Source organism: Periplaneta americana, chromosome 1 (genome assembly GCF_040183065.1).
Source record: "Periplaneta americana isolate PAMFEO1 chromosome 1, P.americana_PAMFEO1_priV1, whole genome shotgun sequence".
Taxonomy (NCBI): Eukaryota; Metazoa; Arthropoda; class Insecta; order Blattodea; family Blattidae; genus Periplaneta; species Periplaneta americana.
In genome coordinates, this window is record NC_091117.1 from 102,872,561 (window position 1) to 102,894,219 (window position 21,659).

Consider the following 21,659-nt stretch of genomic DNA (forward strand, 5'->3'; position numbering starts at 1 on the left):
AGGAACAAATGTCATTGATCTTGATATAATCTAGAGAGTAAAATGAACATTAATCTTGATATAACCTTGAAATTGATTTAGACATTGAAAAACGAGATGACAAATTGAATTTATTTGAATATTATTTACAATTAACGCTAATAGTAACAGAACATAACCTTCTGCGACAGTATTGGATTTCCAGCCTCCGTGACGTTTCGCTAGTTGTCTTTCGATTGCATATCCGAGAATAATCGATACTTGCGCTTTCATATTGCTACAATGGTGTTTTCTGATTGGTGGAACACCTGAACTTTAATGAGATCCATTAAAGGGCTGCTACCAGGTGTATAATTAGGGTAAACTGGGGTCTGTTGGACAGTCGGGCATGTTGGACACTTTGTACTTTAACGTGTTACCTCGCCACTTGTGGGCACCACATTCTGCTAGAAGTCAATGACGGAAGTAATAGTCTTATTACTTATCAAATATCCAAAGAAGTGACAGAAAACTTGCTTTTATTTTCACTGATAGTTATACTGTAGACCCTACTTTTTTGTGATTTCTAAAAACGGAATTAAGTTTTGATCGTGTTCAGTTTGACTCTTTTCTCAGATTATACGAGCGTCCGTAATACCATAAATATAAGCGTGTACTCCATGTAGATCTTCATTACGTGTATTAGGCTACAGTATATTACTCCCTGAAAGCTTGAAACTCCATTAGTCACACCAAATGGAATTCTACAGAATCGCCACAAATTTTCTCAAACTTCGAACGTCGTATATGGACGTTCCAGCTCTGCAATAGGTATTTGATGTTATGAACTCTTTATGTCAACTGTATTGAACATTTCGTACCGCTTTACTTGCGTGACTAGGTCGTCTATTCTGGGAAGAAGGTAGGCGTCTATGTAAGTCTCTTGACAGTCATGGAGTAATCTACTACCAAACTTATCTTATTTTGTGAGTTCGTTAATAGAAGGGCTTGCTCTCTCCATGGAGATTTGACTTCCTCAAGAAGATTTGCTTTCTTCCTTCAGAAGATTAGTAATTTTTAATTGAATGTGGAATATCTTTTTGATTTTACAGTTATCGGAGGAGAGTCGACAGATAAATTAGAAAATAAAGAAACTGGAGGTAACGGTGTCATTGTTAGCTCACAGACTTTATTTTCATGATCAGTAGTTTTACATCTGTAAGCGCAAACTTCTCGATAGGCCGAAATTTACCTCCATCAAGATTAATTATGAGACTATCAACGTAAATATTAGACATTCATCTCTTGCAACTACTTTGTGCCTAACTAAATTCCGTGAAGTACCACATATTTTTATTTATAATTATTGATTCTTCCAATCATAGAACCTGAAGACTGTTCCAGTTAATACAGCGTGTCTCTAAAGTCCCTATCCATTTCCATGATAACGCAGACTTTTGTTTATTTTCTTTGCACCTGCAGTTAGCGTAGTGTATGATGTTTACCACGGACGAATGGGTTGCCATTGTTTGTGCACGTGTACTGGATTGTCATATGAAAATTCCAGAGCCGAATTTACTCGTAAATTCCATAAACCAACACCAACAAGGGCACACATTCGTCTGCTTGTAAACAAATTTAAGCGTACCGGCAGTGTGTGTGATGAGGAACGTCATGGACGATCACGCATATCGGTAGACACTGTACAGCAATTTCAAACTGCCAGTGATAGGAGTCCAAAGGCACCAACTCGACTCCTCAGTAGAGAGCTGAATGTCCCTCGCAACAGTGTGGAAAATTCTACGTTTCACTCCATGAAAGCGGTCATATAATATCCAAGTTTTGGATCATCTTGAGGACGAAGATTTCGCCTGTCGTCAGGCAATGTGATATGACCTCCTGGAGGCTGTACAAAACGAGAATTTAATGGACAACATTTTGTTCTCCGACAAAGCCACTTTCCAAGTTTGTGGCAAAGTGCATAGACATAACAGCCGAATATGGACATATGAGCAGCCACACGAGACATCGGAGTGGGAACGTGATATACCAAATTGAATGGCTGGTTAGGTATGACAAAATAAAAACTGTATGGCCCATTTTTTTTTTTTTTTGCCTAGAAATCAATAACTGGTAACATCTACCTCAACATGTTAGAACTGTTCCTGGAACCGCAGCTTCTACAGGATGGCATACTGGATACAGTTATGTTCCAGCAAGACGGTTCTCCTCCACATTTTCCACACATTGTCCGTGACTGCCTGAACATAAACTTTCCAGGGAGATGGATAGGTAGAGAATCACCTCGCCTGTGAGCTTCCCTTTCGCCGAACCTTACCCCCTTAGACTTTTTTGCATGGGGCTACATAAAGTCCAATGGTCTACCTGATTTACGGAATCGTATCAGGGAAGCAGCAGGCCTTATCACGGTTGACATGTTACGGTCTACATTTCGTTCCACTCCTGAAAGATGGAGTGTGTGTTTTGTTATAAATAGCGGTCATGTAGAAAGGAAATTAGAATGAGTGTACAACTTCACAATAACACTGATTTTTCGATCATTGCCTTCCTTCAGTGAAATTTATAGGAACTTTAGAGACACCTTGTATTAAGTTGTTTCTATCCCAGATAATGCATAGAAAAGTTATAAAGTGCTGGAATTCACAAATATTTCCAATGAAATTACTGAAACTCATGTTGCTTATACTAACAAATTCTGCATAGAATCCCTATCGTATCATAAACAAATTTCATAAAATGCAAAACAAGCAGAAGAAAAATATATTGTGGACTGATAGTGATGCTCATATATCACACAACATCATAAAGACAGCTACAGATTGTCTTCCTATAGATGTTGAAATTTGTCTTTACGAAACCAACTTTGATGCCGATACGATTACAACAGACTCTTTGGAGGAGTTCTGCGAATTTGCAGGTATGGACTACAGGCAGGCTATTTATTAGGCCTAAGTGATATCAAAATAAGATGGATGTTTCTGTTTTCTGCTTTTCGAAGGGTTATAGATATTTTGACGGGCTAAGAGAGGTGATTTTATTTGTCGAAGTTCAAACCTTACTGAAAATATTTGTGAAAGTCTCATCATTAGAAAACTGCTCCTATTAGCGTATTAAACAAATGTTCAGTGTAAATTTTTAATGCCTTTATTTTCTACGTCACTTGCCATTTCACTAATAGGTCGATTCACTGTATCGTTAGATAGAGGAATTAAATCTAATCGATTTTCTTCTATTCCACAGAAAATAGGTCTAGTATTAACTATAAATCTTTAGCCATAAAGGATCAAAATGAAGTTTTCCTACTTTAGCAATACGTAAACATTCCAATTAAAAGTTCAAAGCATTAAATTTGCAGTCACTGATCCTACTTTAAAAACAACAGATTTTTCTTTTTAAATCTCATTCATGCACGAGCGAAAAATTTTTTACTTTTATTTTTAACATATGAATGTTTCGTTTCAAAGCGTTTTCGTAATTTATTTGGTTTCATGTAAGCATTTTAGGGAACTTCATAACACAGTACACACTGTGGTTTGTGTTTTTCTCACAAGCAAACATTGTCATGGGGGCAAATAAAAAAGTTATTTTTTTTCACCATATTAATAATGTCAAAACAAGTACTTATACAAATTTTGGCCACTCGAGCGTAATTACGAGAGTCGTCCAGAAAGTAAGTTTGCCTGAGGCTGTTTATGGAAAGAAAACACAATTTCATGGAAATATTTATTGGATCAAGTACAGCAATTGTTGAGCTATTTTTAACATATTCCCCACCGGAACTGAGACATCCGTCATACCGTGAGATCAACAGAGAGGTGTAGACGGCTGTCACACACTGGTTGCGAAACCAGGCGGCAGACTTCTACGGAACAGAGATACAAGAGTTGATTCATGGTATGACAAATGTTTCAATTCCGGTGGGGAATATGTTGAAAAATACCTCAACAATTGCTGTATCTGTTTCAATAAATCTTTCCGTGAAATTGTGTTTTCTTTCTATAAACGGCTCCAGGCAAACTTACTTTCTGGACGGCTCTCGTATTTGCAATCGCGTGGCCAAAATTTATGTAAGCACTTGTTTTGACATTATGAACATGGTGGAAGAAAAAAAAATTAACTTTTTTATCTGGCTCCATGAGAATGTTTGCTTGTCAATTATTATTATGTAAACTTAGTAAACCGAATGTATTTGAAAACAGACGTATTAAATGAAAAATATTTTTAAAAGACCGTAAAATTTGACTGTAATGCAAAGTAAAATACCTAATTTGGCAGAAGAAAGATGAAAATCAATATGAGATTGGAAAGGTGCCGACCTAAACCCCGTAACGTAGAAAGGGAAGAAGAGGCGGAATATGAAAAATTATAATTACTTTAGTTACGTCAAAATATTTTCTATGCGTGTCACATAATGTCAAAAGTCTGTGTGACGTACATAGCTTTGTAGCTGTGACTTACTGGTCAGCCCGTGTCGTAGTGCGAAGGCGCGAACAAGAGAGTGTCGGTACCAGGCCGGTACATCCCCGCCAACACTGCAGTGCAGCAATCGATAGCGCTGCTACTGTAAGTCCCAAATTTATTCTGATAAGATTTGAATGCAAGTCTTCTCGTACTATTGCAGTTAATGCCAGCTGAGTAGGAAATGCACAGCCGCTTGTGTGACGTTGCGTGTTACAACAATTAGTTGCACGGCATTACTGACAAGAGCCTCGAAGTTTTGCTTAAAAGTTTTAAAGATTTTCTGTTGCTGTAGATTATTTTTAATTATAATCGGGTTAAGATTGAAGAGTGGTAAGGCGTGTATAGCAACTTTCAACAAGACAGACATATACTTGGAGAATACGGGCGGTAGTGAGATAGAACTTCCATCGTACTTTCTTGATCTCAGACGCGAAGATGAATTTAAGATCCAGTCCGGGAAAGGTTAAATCATAAATTTTATAGGAGGCTCATTGCACCCTGAAAGTTATTTGTGACGACATAATGAAATCCCGCTTTCACCTGAACTTTAACATCTACAATCTCCCGTTTTATCGACAGAGGTAGCTCGTACTTAATATAGATTCCCACCCTCCGTTCTTCCTCTGTCTTCTCTGTCTACCATCACATTTCAGTTAAATAGTTCTTCATGTTTTCCACGAAGAAAGGCGTTATCAATTAGTAGTAAGTTAATTGGGTCAGTTCTGATGAATGTCAATTGTGGCGCCTGCTGTCGTTCATTTCATCTATGGGAATCAGATAACTTCACAACATTTGTTTCGTTTTATAAATCACAAAGAAAGAAGAAATAGTGGGGAAGTATCAGAAAGAACATGAAAATCCGTATTTAGACCCTCGTCTCCGATATGGAAACTTATCAGTGAATTTTAGGATAGAGTTATAAATATCTGAAAGGCTTCATATGCAAATATTACTTTTTGTTTAAACAAATTGTGACACCTTCACGTATTAAAATCCAGATTTTTTCCTTTATTTTCTTTAGTAAAAACTGTAATTTTATAAAATTCTCTTGAATTTGAAATTCGCATGAAATTAACCCGAGACCGCCACTGTCACTTACATCATAATATTGGGAGTTGTTAGTACTGGTCAATCAGCTTATTCCCTCCATTTTAGTAAACAGTTGTGGAGTTTGCTACAAGTGTGAAAAGGTTAAATCTATTCCTTGAAAAAAAGTGAAAATGGGTAGAAATTCAGAAGTATGGATGTGAAGTGGCAGATTATTGGGATGTGAAAGAATGATTTGACATAATGTCTAACTCTATCCCAAAATTAATTGACTTAAATACATCCATTCTGGAGTAATTAATTTTTTTCCTACAAAGAATGTAATTTTTCAGTAAGTTTTCATAACAGAAAAATTGAAGCGATGACGTCAATGACCATTCAATCCCACTTCTGGTCATTCATTTTTTGCAAATTTTAAGTAAAATTTTGGATATACTACTTTGTCTTGATCTCTAAAACAACCAGAAATATTACGTGCAAAAAAATATTAATTAGGTAAGAAATAAGAAAAAGTTTTTTTGCATTCTTCTCGAAATTGTGTAAATGGTTATTGATCTCACAGCTTCAATTATTGTTATATAATCCACAGTTTGAAAGAGAGAGATGGGGTTTGTAGCAAAAAAAAAAAAAACTTCTTTTTTCACAGGCATTTGGTCCCCTTTATAAACATCAGAGGATTTCACATACTTAAGTATAAGGATAGGGATGACACATCTCTTTCGAAGGGGTGTCCTTAAACTTCTGGTAGAACCTGTATACTCAGACAGAAAATCTCGCCGACATTTGAACAGACTCTATAACTTGAAAATACAACAAGTTCACAACTTTTATTGTAATTATTTTCGCATTTAGGGTACAAGTATTAGTTAGAATCCAGTTGTATTTCTTCCATAACATTTATTGCTGTGTTGAACAGTACTGTCATGTCTAGACTTTCGTTTAATTTTATCGCCATTACACTTAACGACTTTTTACATCTTACTTTAGGTCTTCCAGCATCCTCTCTTTCCTCTTAGCGAAGGTGTAGTTATCTACTCACAGAAAAATCATGGGGGATGTGTAGAGAGAATGCAACTAAAGTAATTTATACAATCTTAAGAAAAATTACAACAAATCCATTTTCATACATAAATTTCAAAAATAATCCGAATACATTATAAATGTGATTCTGTTCCACCTCCATCAAGTTATAAACTGCTCAATTCGCTTTGTCTGAATAATTCACATTTTTGTTTGTACTTTATAAGCCTTTGATATGCAGGTACATTATCTTATATATTTATCATTCAATTTAGGAATCATAATTTATTAATTGTATTCTGGCATATAATAAAGGGCGACAAGTAGCTCAGTTGGCAAAGCAATTAACTACGGACTGGGTCCAGTGTTTTCTAATTGTTATTTTACGATGTTGTATCAACTTCTATGGTTATTTAGCGTCTGAGTGAGATGAAGATGATAATACAGGCGAAATGAGTCCAGGATCCAGCGCCGAACGTTACCCAGCATTTGCTGTTAATGGATTGAGGGAAAACCCCCAGAAAAACGTCAACCAGGTTACTTGTCGCAACCGGAATTTGAACTCGGATCCACTCGTTTCACGGTAATGCATGCTAACCGTTACTCCACAATTGTGGACGAAGTCCAGTGTTCAATTCTGGGTAGTGGCGTGATATTTTTTGTTGTCAAAACTTCCAGAACTTCTCTGAGGTTCACTCAACCTCCTCCAATGAAGAACCAGGTTTTTCCTAGGTTAAGAGACTGTCAGAGAGTGAGCTGAACACAACACCTCGTTCTAGTGCCGAGACCATGAAGGCATCTGTTCAACATCCAAGTCCCCATGCGCCTTCATGGCGTGTGAAGGAGGCACATTATAATAACAATAGACTATTTATATATATATATATATATATATATATATATATATATGTACATACAGCTAAAACTAGACAATGAGAAATGTTCAGTCAACTGTCCGAAACAGGTCTGAACCTTACAAATGATACCAACATAGCACCACTTAGTATGAGACAACTAGGCCAGAAGATAATGGAGTAGGATGGCTAGTTCCTTTCCCCCCTCCATTGCATACATCGCCGATTAGCTACATATTACACTAATCAGACTTCAGATTCATACAAACATTGTTTTTCCTCTGACATATCATCAAGTGAGATAATATACTGCCTGATAATAGATGTACTGTACATATCAGCCACAACCTCATCGGAGGTGAAAGAGAAATGAATATAACTTATAATTATTCCAATTCATCACAGTATGAAAATCAGTTCATGAATCCAAAACTTGGTCTTTGTTTACAATTATATTAGATATGTTTTTGCTATTGTTGCTGCTGCTCCTTCTAGCCTATAGCCTTTATCACAACCAGTCATCACCACTAATTCTACAATTAGCCTACTACCATAACCACCATTATCACTATCTTCACAATTACCACCACCAGTACTTTGACTTGGATTTTTCGTGGTTTCCAGGCAACTATTGGAATAGTACCAATTACAAGGGCCACAACCTGCTTCCTTCCCATTCTTACAAACCTATGTAATTTAATTTTTTTTTCACCTTCTCACCTTCCGCATCAGACCAGACATCTGTCCGACAAGAAGTATCGCAACTGAGTGTAGTCCCCTCTATCAAGAGGAAAAAACATTAGAGGCAACCGCTGAAAAGTGGAGACGCCTAATAAAGACAAAATACATTAATAGTAGCAGTGGTAATAGTAATAGCTCGAACTCCAGATCTAGGTAGGCATGTGATGAAGAACTGACTCGAGACGAAGGTAGTGACGAAATTATTAAAGATAAAGAGAATCCTTACCTAAGCCATAAATACACATATGATTTGTGTGATGATGATGGTGATTATTATAATGGTGATATTGCTATTACAACAAGAAATTGAATATCAACTGGGAGCCCAGATTTAAATTGTTTGTTTAATTTTTGTTTCAACGTCAATAGTATTTTTTCAAAGTTTTATCTTTTGGAACACAGAACTGTAACCGGGTAATATTTCGTTTCATGCTTCATTGGGATTTAAAATCTCTAGCGAAAATCGGTGTAGCTTATGGATAAGGAATTGGTCTCCTGGTCCAAAGCTTGCTCAGGATTGGTTATCTGGTTCAGATGTTTTTCAATATTCTTTCCAACTGTCGGGCGAATGTTAGATAATGCAAGACGAATTCTCGGTCTCATCTCGCTATCACCGATTCCACCGACGCTAGATAACATTGCAATTGATACGTCGTTGTTAAACCGCTTAAAAAGAAACAACTGCTAGCCGAACAGATTGTAGTTCTCCTTCCTGAAGACTCGAGTTCATATTCCCGTGAGTTCAAGTGGAATTATTGATGGGCAAATATGATATTGAAGCAGATTCCTCGATTCCTCTGTCACGACTTCGCCCTTTTCCCATAATCAAAATTATACTTCCCGATGGTTTAGAAAGCAAAGAGAGTTTAGTATACGTACTGTAACATCTATTCAGGAGATGCTAGTACGACGAACGTTTTACGGAGTAGACCTATGTATGTAATCATAGGACTAATCCAAGTTGACGGCGACACCTGAATCATCAGGTATAGCATCAAGAAGAAGGAAGTTCCTAAGAACGCTGTCCTCAATCTTACCTGAATGAAATAGTCTTAACAATACAATTAATTGGCATGCATAACATGGAGAACATTCAAGTTGGTTTCTCGTGTTCATTTACTGAAATGGTTATTAATAGTCACGCGATGGCATGCCTGTTGTGTACTGTGAAACATCGGGATTCATATTCAACTAAATTTTCTTGTGGATATTTTCATATCCAGCAGAAAAATTCAGGACATCATCATCTTCTTGCTCATCTTATTTTCTATTGGTAACTCTGTAAAACAAATGAACAGATAAATAAATAATGTAGGAATTTAAAATTATATTGAAAGTATTTTTATTTTTACAACTAATGGCAAAATCACGGGTTTCTTTTGATTTAAATATATATAATATAAGAGGCCTAGGATACAAAGAAATGAAGCAGAAAAATAATTAGAAACGATGAAAATGAATATCGCATTGCTTTCAGAAACCAAACAGAATCTTAGGATTTGAAAGAAATAAAAGCATAGAATAGAATCTCACAATTTCGTTAATGAATAATTTCGAGGGAAAAATTGTTCCGGAGCCGGGTATCGAACCCGGGACCTTTGGTTTAACGTACCAACGCTCTACCACTGAGCTACCCGGGAACTTTAACCGACACCGATCCAATTTTTCCCTCTATATCCACAGACCTCAAAGTGGGCTGACAACCGTCAAGCAACCAACTTCGAGTGCACACTAACTCCGTGTGACTTAAATTGTGGTTTTCTGTTAACGAACAGTGACGTGTATTATGCAAATCAAGATTTCAGGTATAACTCCCTGTAAAGTTGATTTGAATAATTTCGAGGGAAAAATTTTTCCGGAGCCGGGTATCGAACAATTTAAGTCACACGGAGTTAGTGTGCACTCGAAGTTGGTTGCTTGACGGTTGTCAGCCCACTTTGAGGTCTGTGGATATAGAGAGAAAAATTGGATCGGTGTCGGTTAGAGTTCCCGGGTAGCTCAGTGGTAGAGCGTTGGTACCTTAAACCAAAGGTCCCGGGTTCGATACCCGGCTCCGGAACAATTTTTCCCTCGAAATTATTCAAATCAGCTTTACAGGGAGTTATACCTGAAATCTTGATTTGCAATTTCGTTAATGACGGATTAAAATTCACGATGCTAACTACAAAAAGGAATAAGTTCTAACAATAATAGGAATAGGATACCATAGAAAAGGGAAAAATAATTTTCAAAATTCTGCGACGACTTTGATACCTTAAAAAAGAATGATTGCTTAATTACGGATTGTTAATGCAAAGCTTGAGTGGGAAAGCAACTCTTATTAAATGTAACTGGAAAGAATGGAGAAATAATTTTGCATAAAAATGACAAAACTCTAAGAAATTCTAGTTAATTTAATGCTTTAAGGGATAAACAATACTTTCTTCAGTCATAAGTAAAGGTAGGAATTTATACCATAACATGAGGATATTAGGTTAGTTGTGCTTAGACCATCGTTACGTCATGAATGACGTGAATCCTGAAGTATGGTAAATTCTTTAGTGATATAAATAATATTCAAGTTATCATTTATATTCTGTTATCGTTCTTTAGCGATATAAGTAATACAATTTAATGTTAGATTTGAAACAATACATTTGCATAATACTAGTGTTAGTTTTTTCTTCTTATGTTATTACATTATACTATCTTGTAATAGAATAAATTGAAAAGAATTGACGAAGATTTGAACATGAGACGTTGATATCCAAATGCCGACTTCTTTCGACTGAGCTACGGGGGCACAAATAAAGAAGCATATGCGGAAAATTTGGTCCAATCCCCCTCCAAGACGTCCTGATGATTTGTGGAACCTCGTCGAGGATACCTGAAATCCCGTGACTGAGAACTGAAAATTCTAGTCGATTCGATACTCATTCGACTGCAAGAGATGGAAAGAAGATAGACTATATATATTGAATCGTGGCTTTTTGTTTTGTTTTTAAACTTTTAATTGTTTGAATTTTCTAAGACACGCGTCAGTAAGTTTGTTTTGTTTAAGCCACGAAAGACAGTTTTGCTGAGAAAATAATATTTCTTTCTTTCCACTTGCAGCTGTTGTGCCCAAGGATTATGATAAGCAAACATAACTTTGGTACGACCATAAGCAATATATTTTCACTTTATTTGAAAGTAATGAAATCGTACTTATTAAAATATTCAGTTGAAGACATGCTTTGACATACGACAGAGATCGCTTCGTGTTTCGACAGATTACCGTACAGTTTACCGATGTCAGCAGTAGCAGAGTCCAGTCCTTGAACAAGACCAGAAATGCGTACGCTTGCATTTTTAGCACGAAGTCAGTCTTAGAAACAGCTGACATATAACGAAAGATACATAGATTATGCAGCGTTTCTCGCGAGACATTTAATTGGCGAATCATTTCGAAGTCTCAATTTCTATTGGTTACCGGTAAATCAAAAACAGAGATTCAATCGTGAGAGTTCCTTAATTCTGTATTGTTCCAAGTGACAACAGGAAATGCCGATCTAAAATGATGGTTAAGAATCAAAAGCGTGGTTTTTAGTGAATGCAATACCGTCTTTTTAGAAGATTCGCGGGTAAAATAGCGTCACTCTGTTACGTCACAAAGGACGCGTTTCGAGAATTTGACATGAAACGTCCAAATCGCAGTCATTAGTTATTGTTAAAGACAGCGGTCATGCAGTAGCGGTCGTAACTTCCCAACGTCCAGGAAGAAGTTCAGAAAAGGCATCATCTGCGAACAGCACTAGGGTTCGCCCTACTATCAACTGTAAGTAAAATCATCAGTTCAATTTTTTCACTTTATATTTAACTAGTTCATTTTGATACTTTAAAATTAACAGCAACTTTGATTCTTCTTAAATCGTTCAATTTCAATATTCACTATTCTATCTGTAATAAATTGATATCTTATTAATAAACTTAGTATTAGTGAATTTCTACACTTGTGATTATTTCGAAAACCTGAGATCACATTCTAAGTATGAATCCCTTCTATCCATAAGCAAGTACAGTTTATAAATCATATCAGAGAGTTAGGAAGTATAACGCAGTGTCTAATTTGTTGTGTTGCCTTGATAGTAAATTATAACTCGCGATTATCTCAAAGATAAGCCATCCGCCCTTGTCGTGGCAAGTAGCACGACAAAATATTGGTGTCAGATATGATAGGGCACAACAATAAATTTTGGTGTCATATGGTATAATAAATATTGGTGTCAAATGTGGTACAACACAGCCACAATGTCGTAATAAATAATGACAAAGTCATGGCATAATATATTCATGAATCTGATGTTAATTACTAAATCAATCATGAAAGAGACAAAAGCAATTATATTTTCTCTCTCTCTCTCTTAAAAAATAAAACACAAAAAGCATCAGGTTGTGTTCGAACGCACGATCTAACGAATACCAGTCCGAAAAGCTACCATTACGTTACAACATTAATATGGAAAACGATTTAATTATAACTGTAGATATCAGGCAACGTGGTCCAACAGCATATAACATCGCCTGTCTCGGAATTATAGCGGGATACCCGAAGGGAACTTAGTTTCTGGAGATCGGCCATTTTTTAGTTTCTGGAGATCGGCCATTTTTTTTTCTTTTGACATCTGTAGCCTATATATCAGTCAGAAACTCAGAGGCAAATTCTAGGTTGCTGCTTCAATTTGTAACTTGCTTGCCGAATGGATTACAGGTCTGTGACTTTTTGAATGAACATTTTGAAGGGTGGATAGAAAGGTGATGGAAAATTGGCCGCCGAGATCACTGAACCTCACGCCATGTGATTTTCCAATGTGACTGTTTTACTTATAACTAGGGAAGAAGGGTTGCAAATTTGCCTACGTGACAATCTCTACTGGCCGACCGACCGACTCGGTGTTTGATACTTCTCCGCCATTCACAAAGCTTCTGTAGACAGCTTCACGTAACAGAAAATGCTCACCATACACGGATAGCATTTCTTTATTAATATCCTTTGCTGCCAGACTTTTTACCCAGAAAAATCGTATAACGGACCGCTTCTCAACAATGTATACTTAACGGTAAAAAGAATGGGCCGACTCTTGGTCGATAGAAATGCTAAGTTCTTTCGCGCGGTTCACTCGTGTAGGGGAAACCCGGGAAAAGCGGATAAGCTAAGAATAAACAATGCGACAGGCTATATTTTGGTGCTCCCGAAATAAAAACTTAGTGACTTTGGTTGTGACACATGTTGTCCACATATCTACGAAACAGCAATTCGTTTCTCGTACCTACGGACAGTGATATGATTTGAGAAAGAAAATATAGTTAATTATTCGAATAATTAACTCGGGCAAGGTGAATATCCCTATAACATTTTTACCTTTCTATTTAATTTCTATTCACTGATAATAAAATTTAATCAACACATAAACACGATGTTAATGAGGCATATGAGACTATAAGAAATGTTATTACAGCCCTTTACAGCACGTTAGATTAGTACAAAATACAAATTTGAACAAGTCGACGTTTCACTGGCACTGAAGACTTGGATTTCTTCTACTTTTCCTCCTGCCCATAAGTTACTTCTCTTTCAACGTTTTTAATCTGTATAGATGTAAGAGCTTCAGAGCGCTGACATTTCCTTCGTTTAATTCGTATCTTTCAAGCATCCACTTTTGGCACTGGTTAAATCAAAAGAACTGACTTGGGTTCTCCTGCTGACGATGTTGAGGGTTTTGGTGTAACCGGAACAGAAAATCTGAGTGTAATTGATGTATTGAATATTTCGTCAATCTCTGAAGATGCCAACATCACAGAGATGTGGTTGATTCTGAGTGAGCATTAACTGTTTCTTCAGCCGCTGAAGAAGCTGGCACCACAGAATTTGCTAAATCTGAGCCAGCTGTCATTTCGCTGATTTCTGTCTCAAGTGGGCGATCTGTAAGTTCATCTGGAGCAAAATCTTCATCAACAAACACATTATGGTTGTATGGCCAGATAGCAGAACCACTGATTGGAACATTTTATTTCTTCAAGTTCTTTGTTCATGGCTTCTTCAGACCATTTGGCTTACTCCGTCTTCCTCTTTAAAAATTAAACTATCTGAAAACACATTACGACCTTTTTAAGTAAAAATTAAGATCAGTGTTGCTGATTTATAATTTAATTAGTGTGACTTAATGCCTCCACTATGTAAAACGATCTAACACGCTTTATTAGAATAGACAAATACATAGAAAAATACAGCTGACACTTACATAGTCAAACAAAGATGACAGGGCAAAGCGGATAAGTTATCCACTTTACCCTATTCACTTTGCCCGCAGACGCCATTTCGCTTTTCATTTAAGGTTATACCAACATAAACGTCAATAATCTTCTTCGTAAGTACGGCATTTTAGAACTAATTCTATCGCCTATATATTACTATCACATAACAAAGAGTTTCTGCAGTACTGTATTTTGTAAATATGTTTCTGTTACCTTGAAATATTTTAAGAAAACAGTCAATTTTCTTCAAATACACGCTGATTTCTTCTCTTACCAGCTAGAATGACAAGTCAATTCCAGCAGCAAAATCTGGTAGGGATTCTTCCCCAACATAGCAGAAAGCGCTACCTGTTGGCGTTTCTAAGAAATAGGCATTATTCTCTTTGCCCGGGTTATTTGTTTTGCCCAGGGGCTTGTTTCACAATGTTTACAAGCTTTGTAATTTGTAAACTTTGCTTGTAGATTGTAAACTTCTGTTTCACAATCTTTGTTTGTAATGTTGAACTTTACAAAGGAAATAAAATCTTTACAAATTAAATTTTGCTCACTTTACAAGCATTCTGTTTCGCAATGAAGGGTAATTTTACAAACGTGTCAACTTTACTTGTAAAGTTAGCACATTTTTCTACAATAGCTCTGAGATGTGTAAAGTTTGATATTGTAACAAATTATGAATAAATACAATAAAGATATATTTACTAAATTAATTTTTGAGTAACTGGGTAATATTAAGAATTAAACTAGAGCAGTTTTGATGTTATTAAGAAGTTCTAATGACTCAGACGAAGATATTGAATTTAGGCCTAATCAAACGAAGACGTATACGTAAAATTCTCCGGGCAAGAATTATTAATATCACGTTCGTATCATTGTATAAATTTAATTAAAGGTTTCGAATGAGTTCCGCGCTATACTTCAGAATACCGCGTAAATACTTATATACGAAGACTGTATTTAATAAATACTCGCACTTAATAAAAAAGTTCCCTGCACCAAAAATAAATAATTCAATAATGCAATAGCGACATTACTTACGCGGTATTCTGAAGTCGTTTCGAGTCCCGTTTCGCTGGAATCTCTCCTACAAGATATGGGACATCATATCCAACACCCAAAAGAGAAAAGTGATGCCCTAGCCCCTAACCTCAAAGCGAGAATTGTATTGTTTTCCATTGGATGCATACTAGCTGTCAGTTCCGTGGGTTAGCAGATAAGCACGGAATTTCTTAGATATCAGTGTGCAGAAGTGCCCACAGGGTAGTTGATGTTGTTAAAAGAGTTAAATTCGGGGCAGGTTTTTGATCACCAAAATGTTATTTACTATAGCACAGTTTTTTTATGCTGCTGATGGGATCACTAGTGTTTGTGAGGTTATGGATGCAACATTAATAAATACTGATGGATCAACACAAAAAATTAACCTGATTTTGTGGTTAGATATCGTAATTATTTTATTAATTGCATATTTGTACGTGGACCAAATCTGTTATTTACTTATTTGACTCAATCTTGTGCTAATTTTGCTTATTTAAGTAATACTATAGACGTATTGGTATTCTCGACCAATCACAAAAAGATGAAACTCCATTGTCGCCAATATATAAAAATCTAAATACTTTTAATTATTTTTAACAATACTTTATATTTTCTGTTGTTGAAATATGAATCAGCAAGCTTAGAATAATCTATTTTAGTACAAAATATAAACATTATTTATCGACAGAAGTAAAAATACAGCGATTTTAGCTCTGCTCCTTAGCGATTTTAGTAAACTGTCGTTGGCGATATTGTGTAACCAATAATGCGTATTTGTAAATTTCTTTAGTTGATTTTGTAAAGTTCGTCAGACTTTACAAACTAATAAAATAGCATTGTGAAACACAATTTACAAGCATTTGTAATCTTTTACTTGTTATTTGTAAATTGTTAATTTGTAATTTGTAAGGATTGTGAAACGGGCCCCAGGTCTCCCCTAAACGTACTGCATTGCAAGTCGTTGCTGTGGTGTCTCTTCATTGAAAGTCATCCATCTACAATATAATAATAATAATAATAATAATAATAATAATAATAATAATAATAATAATAATAATAATAATAATAATAATAATAATAATAATGGTTTATTTTAACTGGCAGAGTTAATATAGGCAACTTCATGAGCTGTGTGTGGCCCAGTGGCAAGATGTCTGACATCCAACGTGGCGGTTCTAAGTTCGTTTCCCGGTACGGTGAAATTATTTTCTTTATTTTAGTTTTTAATTAATTTATTAGTTTATATGTGAAATGGAATTTGATTATAAATTTCGTTATATCTGCCTTATAAAATTACTCGTATTATTGCACATTACCTGTGGGCTATTAAAAGGCGAGACCTGGTCTGCATAAACAAAAACACTTGTTTCACATTCTAAAAAACATGAACGCATATCATATATAAATAAATAATTAAATAAACAAAGAATAAATAAATTGTTAATATATAAACAAAAAAGGCCTGTGGTGGGGAATAGTATCTCGTCCACAAACAACCTGCGTCAACGACTGCCCTCATTCTGCGCGGCATGGAGTCCACAAGATTATGGAACAGGTCTAAATTCATGACTACCTCCTCCCACGCATCTAGAACTCTGTCCCACAATTCGTCAGCTGTCAGAACGGGTGGTCGTAGGATCCGTTTGACTTCAGCCCACAAATTTTCAATCGGATTCATATCTGGTGATTTTGAAGACCAGTCGATCAGGTCGACATCACGCCTATTTGAATCCGGTTGCCGGTGTGTACCGGGTGATTATCCTGCTGGAAGAAAAGTGTTCCATCTGGATATCGTTCTCGGGCGGAAGGGATCATTACATTTGCCAAAATGTGTTCGTAGACTTTTGCCGTAAACCGACCATGGATGCGTTCCAGAAGTCCTGCCCCATCATGTGACATCCATCACCAACACGCGACGCTCACGCGACCCGACCTGTTAAGTCGTATCCTGAAGCGTTCATCGTATTGGTGGCCATTCATACGATAAACTAGGGCAGGACCATCGTTGCTACTGGAGACAATTACCTCGTCGGAGAAAATGACATTTCTCCAATCGAAGTCCTGTCGGAGAGTAGCATACGCTAGACGGTCCACGGCATGCTCCTTCGTCAAATTTTCTCTTCCCACAGCTGGACGACACCGTATGCCACGCTCTCTAAAACGTCTCCTCGCGGTATGTGGGGAATCTGGAAAGTTGGACGCCATCTTGAGTTAAGAGGCAGTTCTAAAGGGGTGATTCTCGACTTCACTCAATAACATGGCATCCTCTTCCCTTGTAGAGATGCGCGGCGGACCAGGAATGGGATGATTCACGACTTCACCATCGATAAAAAAAATTTAGCCCACTGCTTAGCAGTTGACAATGAGACTCCAATCTCTCTGGTCGCCACTTCTTTCTGCCATCTTCAAGATAATGACGAGACAAACGTTTTATTAACAGACCCGAGTATTGCTTGGAAGAGAGAGAGAAGTTTATTATTTTTTAGAGTTTGGGCATAGTCTAATAGATCTCGCCACATAAATATAGCTTTGTGAGACATATATGATGGCAAATTCGTAGTTACAAAAAAGATTTTGGGAGATTCGAACCTTCAGCTACTATTGTTACCTCGTTTAACAGACCAATGCCGTAACGACTTACGCTACAGTGACTGTCAGGAGCGGCTTTCGAAAGGGGACTGCGCAGCTGCAGCAACCCCAGACATTTGTAGCTCTTGTCTCGTTTTATGTTGTGAAAAACATTTATTATACAGCCTCTATTTAGCGGCTCGAATTTTAAAAAAATTTCGCTCTCATTGACATGAACGCAATCGTTAGTGAAGTCACTTCCTCCCCTGATGCTGCCAGAGCGAAACGAGAGACTAGGACGGATTGGTGAAGCCACTTCCTCCCCTAGAGCTACCAGTCTCGTCTCGGATGCTTTGAGCGTTAGTTTTACCCCTCCCCCTGCTCCCCTCGCCGTGAATCCAGAGTTTCCAGGCGCTGCAAAATTTGCAGCAGTTTGTAAGTAGCGAGCAGTTTTAAATACATTTTCTTTAATGTTGTGAGTACAACAAGTGCAACAATGTTTAATTCTGTACAATATTTACAGTCTATTCAGTTCAGTATCTTAACAATTCAGGAGAAATGTGAAATTAAGTACCCATCAGTTGAATCTCATAATGGAAAGAGCCGCTAAACAAAATAGCCTACAAAGCTCTCATATTTTTTGCTAATTTATTCCTGCTTTCTTCTCTCGATCTACACACAGTCTGTATTATGTAGATTAATGTGTTTCAAAGACAATTCCATCAGCTGGGGCAACAAGATGGAGTTTTAAAATAAGAACAGTAAATGTTGTTCATGAGAAGAATGTTTTCAAACCATAATGGAACTTGAAACATCTAACATCACAATAAATGAGGCAAGCGCCATGGTGCGTACTCTTGAAGATCCTGAATTCAATTTTTGGCTCAGTTTTTGTTCATTTATTGATGTATCATGTAGATATATTATACAACCAACTACAACATCGCCAGTTTATATCTAAGGTTAAAATCTGCATACAAAAAATTAAATTATGGTTTATTTCACGACACTCGCAACTGCAGGGGTTATATCAGCGTCGCCGGTGTGCCGAAATTTTGTCCCGAAGGATTCTTTTAAATTCCAGTAAATCTACTGACATGAGCCTGTCTCGTTTAAACACATTTAAATGCTATCGACCTGGGCCGGTATCGAAGCTGCAACCGACTATGCTACCGAGGTCGACTCTGCATATCAAGCTTTGTTAATGCCATACAGACAATACGGAACAGTGCACAGTTGAGCAGCGAGATCTGTGAAAATGAAAACCCTAAAAAGCGTCGTAAGGTCGAAGGGATTCAGACAAGGGTTGCGGCAGCCAAGGAAGTGTGTGACCTCATTTTCGCACAAGCTAACACCTGATTCCAGTTCATAGATCATCTGATATTATCTTCTCCTCTGTGTCAAGAAAAATTTGAATGCTACAAAACCTCATTTCCTGAAAATGACCTAAATGTATGTGTGAAGCTTTTCCCAATGTTCGATAAAGACAAACTAAAAACGGAACTCACTGTATTGTATCAGAGACAAGAATTCAGAAATATCAGTGACGCAGTCAAGCTCTTGCAGTTTCTTCTATCTGAGAACTTGCAGGCCTCTTTTTAAAAGTTGTGAAACTACTACGCATAGCTATCACCATACCAATGACAACTTCCGAACCAGAACGTTGCTTTTCTTGTTTGAAGAGAGTAAAATCCTATCTCAGAAATACGATGAGAGAAGAGAGACTGATCGAATTAGCTGTTTTCCATTGTAAAGACTATGTTAAACGACATATCGGATTTTAATAAGAAGATGATTCAAAAGTTTGCAACCTACAAGACAAGGCGTATGGAACTAATCTTTAAATAAGGTAAGATGCATGGTTTATTTTTGTATGCAGCCCCTCTGAATTCAATACTCACGAGCCGCCACTGGTGACTGTTAATGTTGTTTCGGCATAATACGTGGTTTTCCTGCTCATATTCGCTTCGGTTGATTTTGTATTTATAAATTTTATTATTATTTCACTCTTCAAAGCTCCTGATGTATCTAGAATCAACCCTCCTTTCGATTTTATAACATATTTTAGACTCTTGAACAAAATACAGCACATTTATTGCCCGTGCCTCACTTCCTGAGCTGTTTCTTTGCGGGGCGAGACGCAGAGGGACAGGGTAGGAGGAGCTGCGTACCGCATGTGCCTACTACCCTACGTTCAACACATCGACCTTTTCAGAATTCCTTTCGTCAGCTATGGAGCAAGATCAGCCATTGACAAGCGAATGTATAGCTGTCCCCTCACGAAACATATTATGTCCCCATCAATTCCTGTAACTAAACACTAATAACAGTTGTAGACTACAGTCTCTACAAGACATTATAGACCTAATCGCGATTACGGTTATCACGTGTACACATCCGTAAACTCTTTCCTCAATGGCAGTGTTTCTCAAACTTTTTCCACCGCGAAACCCCTTTTAATCTAAAGTGTAACTGCTGAATCCCTGTAACATTTTATTAGTGTTTAAATTAACAGACAAGTGAAAGCTAGTATCTCAATAATTCTGTTCAGTGGGACGAATGTATTTGCTTTTTAAGCCTGCAATCTGGTTTTATGGCGGAAAGTTGTAGTCTCATTTCTATTGTACTTCTGCATTTTGTCTTTTCGATATTTTGTTTTAGTGAACAGATGCGCAGAGAATCCAGTGATGAAAGTGATAAATATTATGGGTATTTTCCGTTTTAGATGTTCATTAAACATATCATTACGCATATTCTTGGATTATTATTATTATTATTATTATTATTATTGTTATTATTACTATTATTATTATCGGTGGTTTCATGTTATTATTGATTCATATTTCCGTAACATTTATATATTTTTATAATATCCACTAAGTATAAAATAGCCACCGGAGCAGTCCAGTCGGCTAAGGCGTTTGCCTATCGATCCAGAGTTGCAATCGGGCGCGGGTCCGATTCCCTCTTGGGCTGATTACCTGGTTTGGTTTTTCCCCGAGGTTTTCCCCAACTGTAAGGCGAATGTCATGTAATCTTTGGCGAATCCCCGACTTCATCTCGCCAAACACCATTTCGCTATCATCAATCCCATCGATGCAAAATAACCTAGTAGTTGATACAATGTCGTTAAATAACCAAGTAAAATCATATAAGGCTCACGGAACCCCAGAACATACTTTGAGAAATGCTGCTGTATGGTAATTCAGCAGTTGTCCAGACTGAACGAAGAGTCGCCTAGTGTGTACTTACATTTTAGGAAATCGCCATCAGAGATAATAGCGATAGTGGTAACCACGATTAGAGTATCCAGTATTATAACCAGTAAAGATCCCTGCGATGGCGTAGGATAATGTTTTCAGAACATGTAATATGCTGCCGTGCCGCCACGTTGCACCTCCCGTGACGTTCCGAGCAGACCTAAGAGGCGTGGTTATAAGCACTAGGGAACTCTCGGTTCAGGACGTGAGACACGGGTAGTAAATGGTTTACTTATGTGTTACCTGGTGAACTATGGCTTTGACAAGACGAGCATGCGCAATGTTATGTATCAGGAACTTAGAAATTATCGCGGTCATTCTTTTTACCATTAAGTGTACAATGATGCAGTGGCGCCACTATCTTGCAACTGCTGCTTCTTTGTTTTATTTGTACCACTTACGGGGATATCGATTACATTGA

At 37.0% G+C, this 21,659-nt stretch overlaps 1 protein-coding gene and 1 non-coding gene across 2 annotated transcripts in view; one reads left to right on the forward strand and one right to left on the reverse strand.

The window, feature by feature from the left end:
• The window catches only part of LOC138698967 (NACHT and WD repeat domain-containing protein 2), a 487,839-nt gene that overhangs the window by 450,909 nt on the left and 15,271 nt on the right, over positions 1-21,659 (reverse strand). The gene's annotated exons all lie outside the window — the stretch shown is intronic.
• On the forward strand, positions 10,090-10,161 carry TRNAK-CUU (transfer RNA lysine (anticodon CUU)). Its single transcript has one exon. It is a non-coding gene; the product is annotated as a tRNA-Lys (tRNA).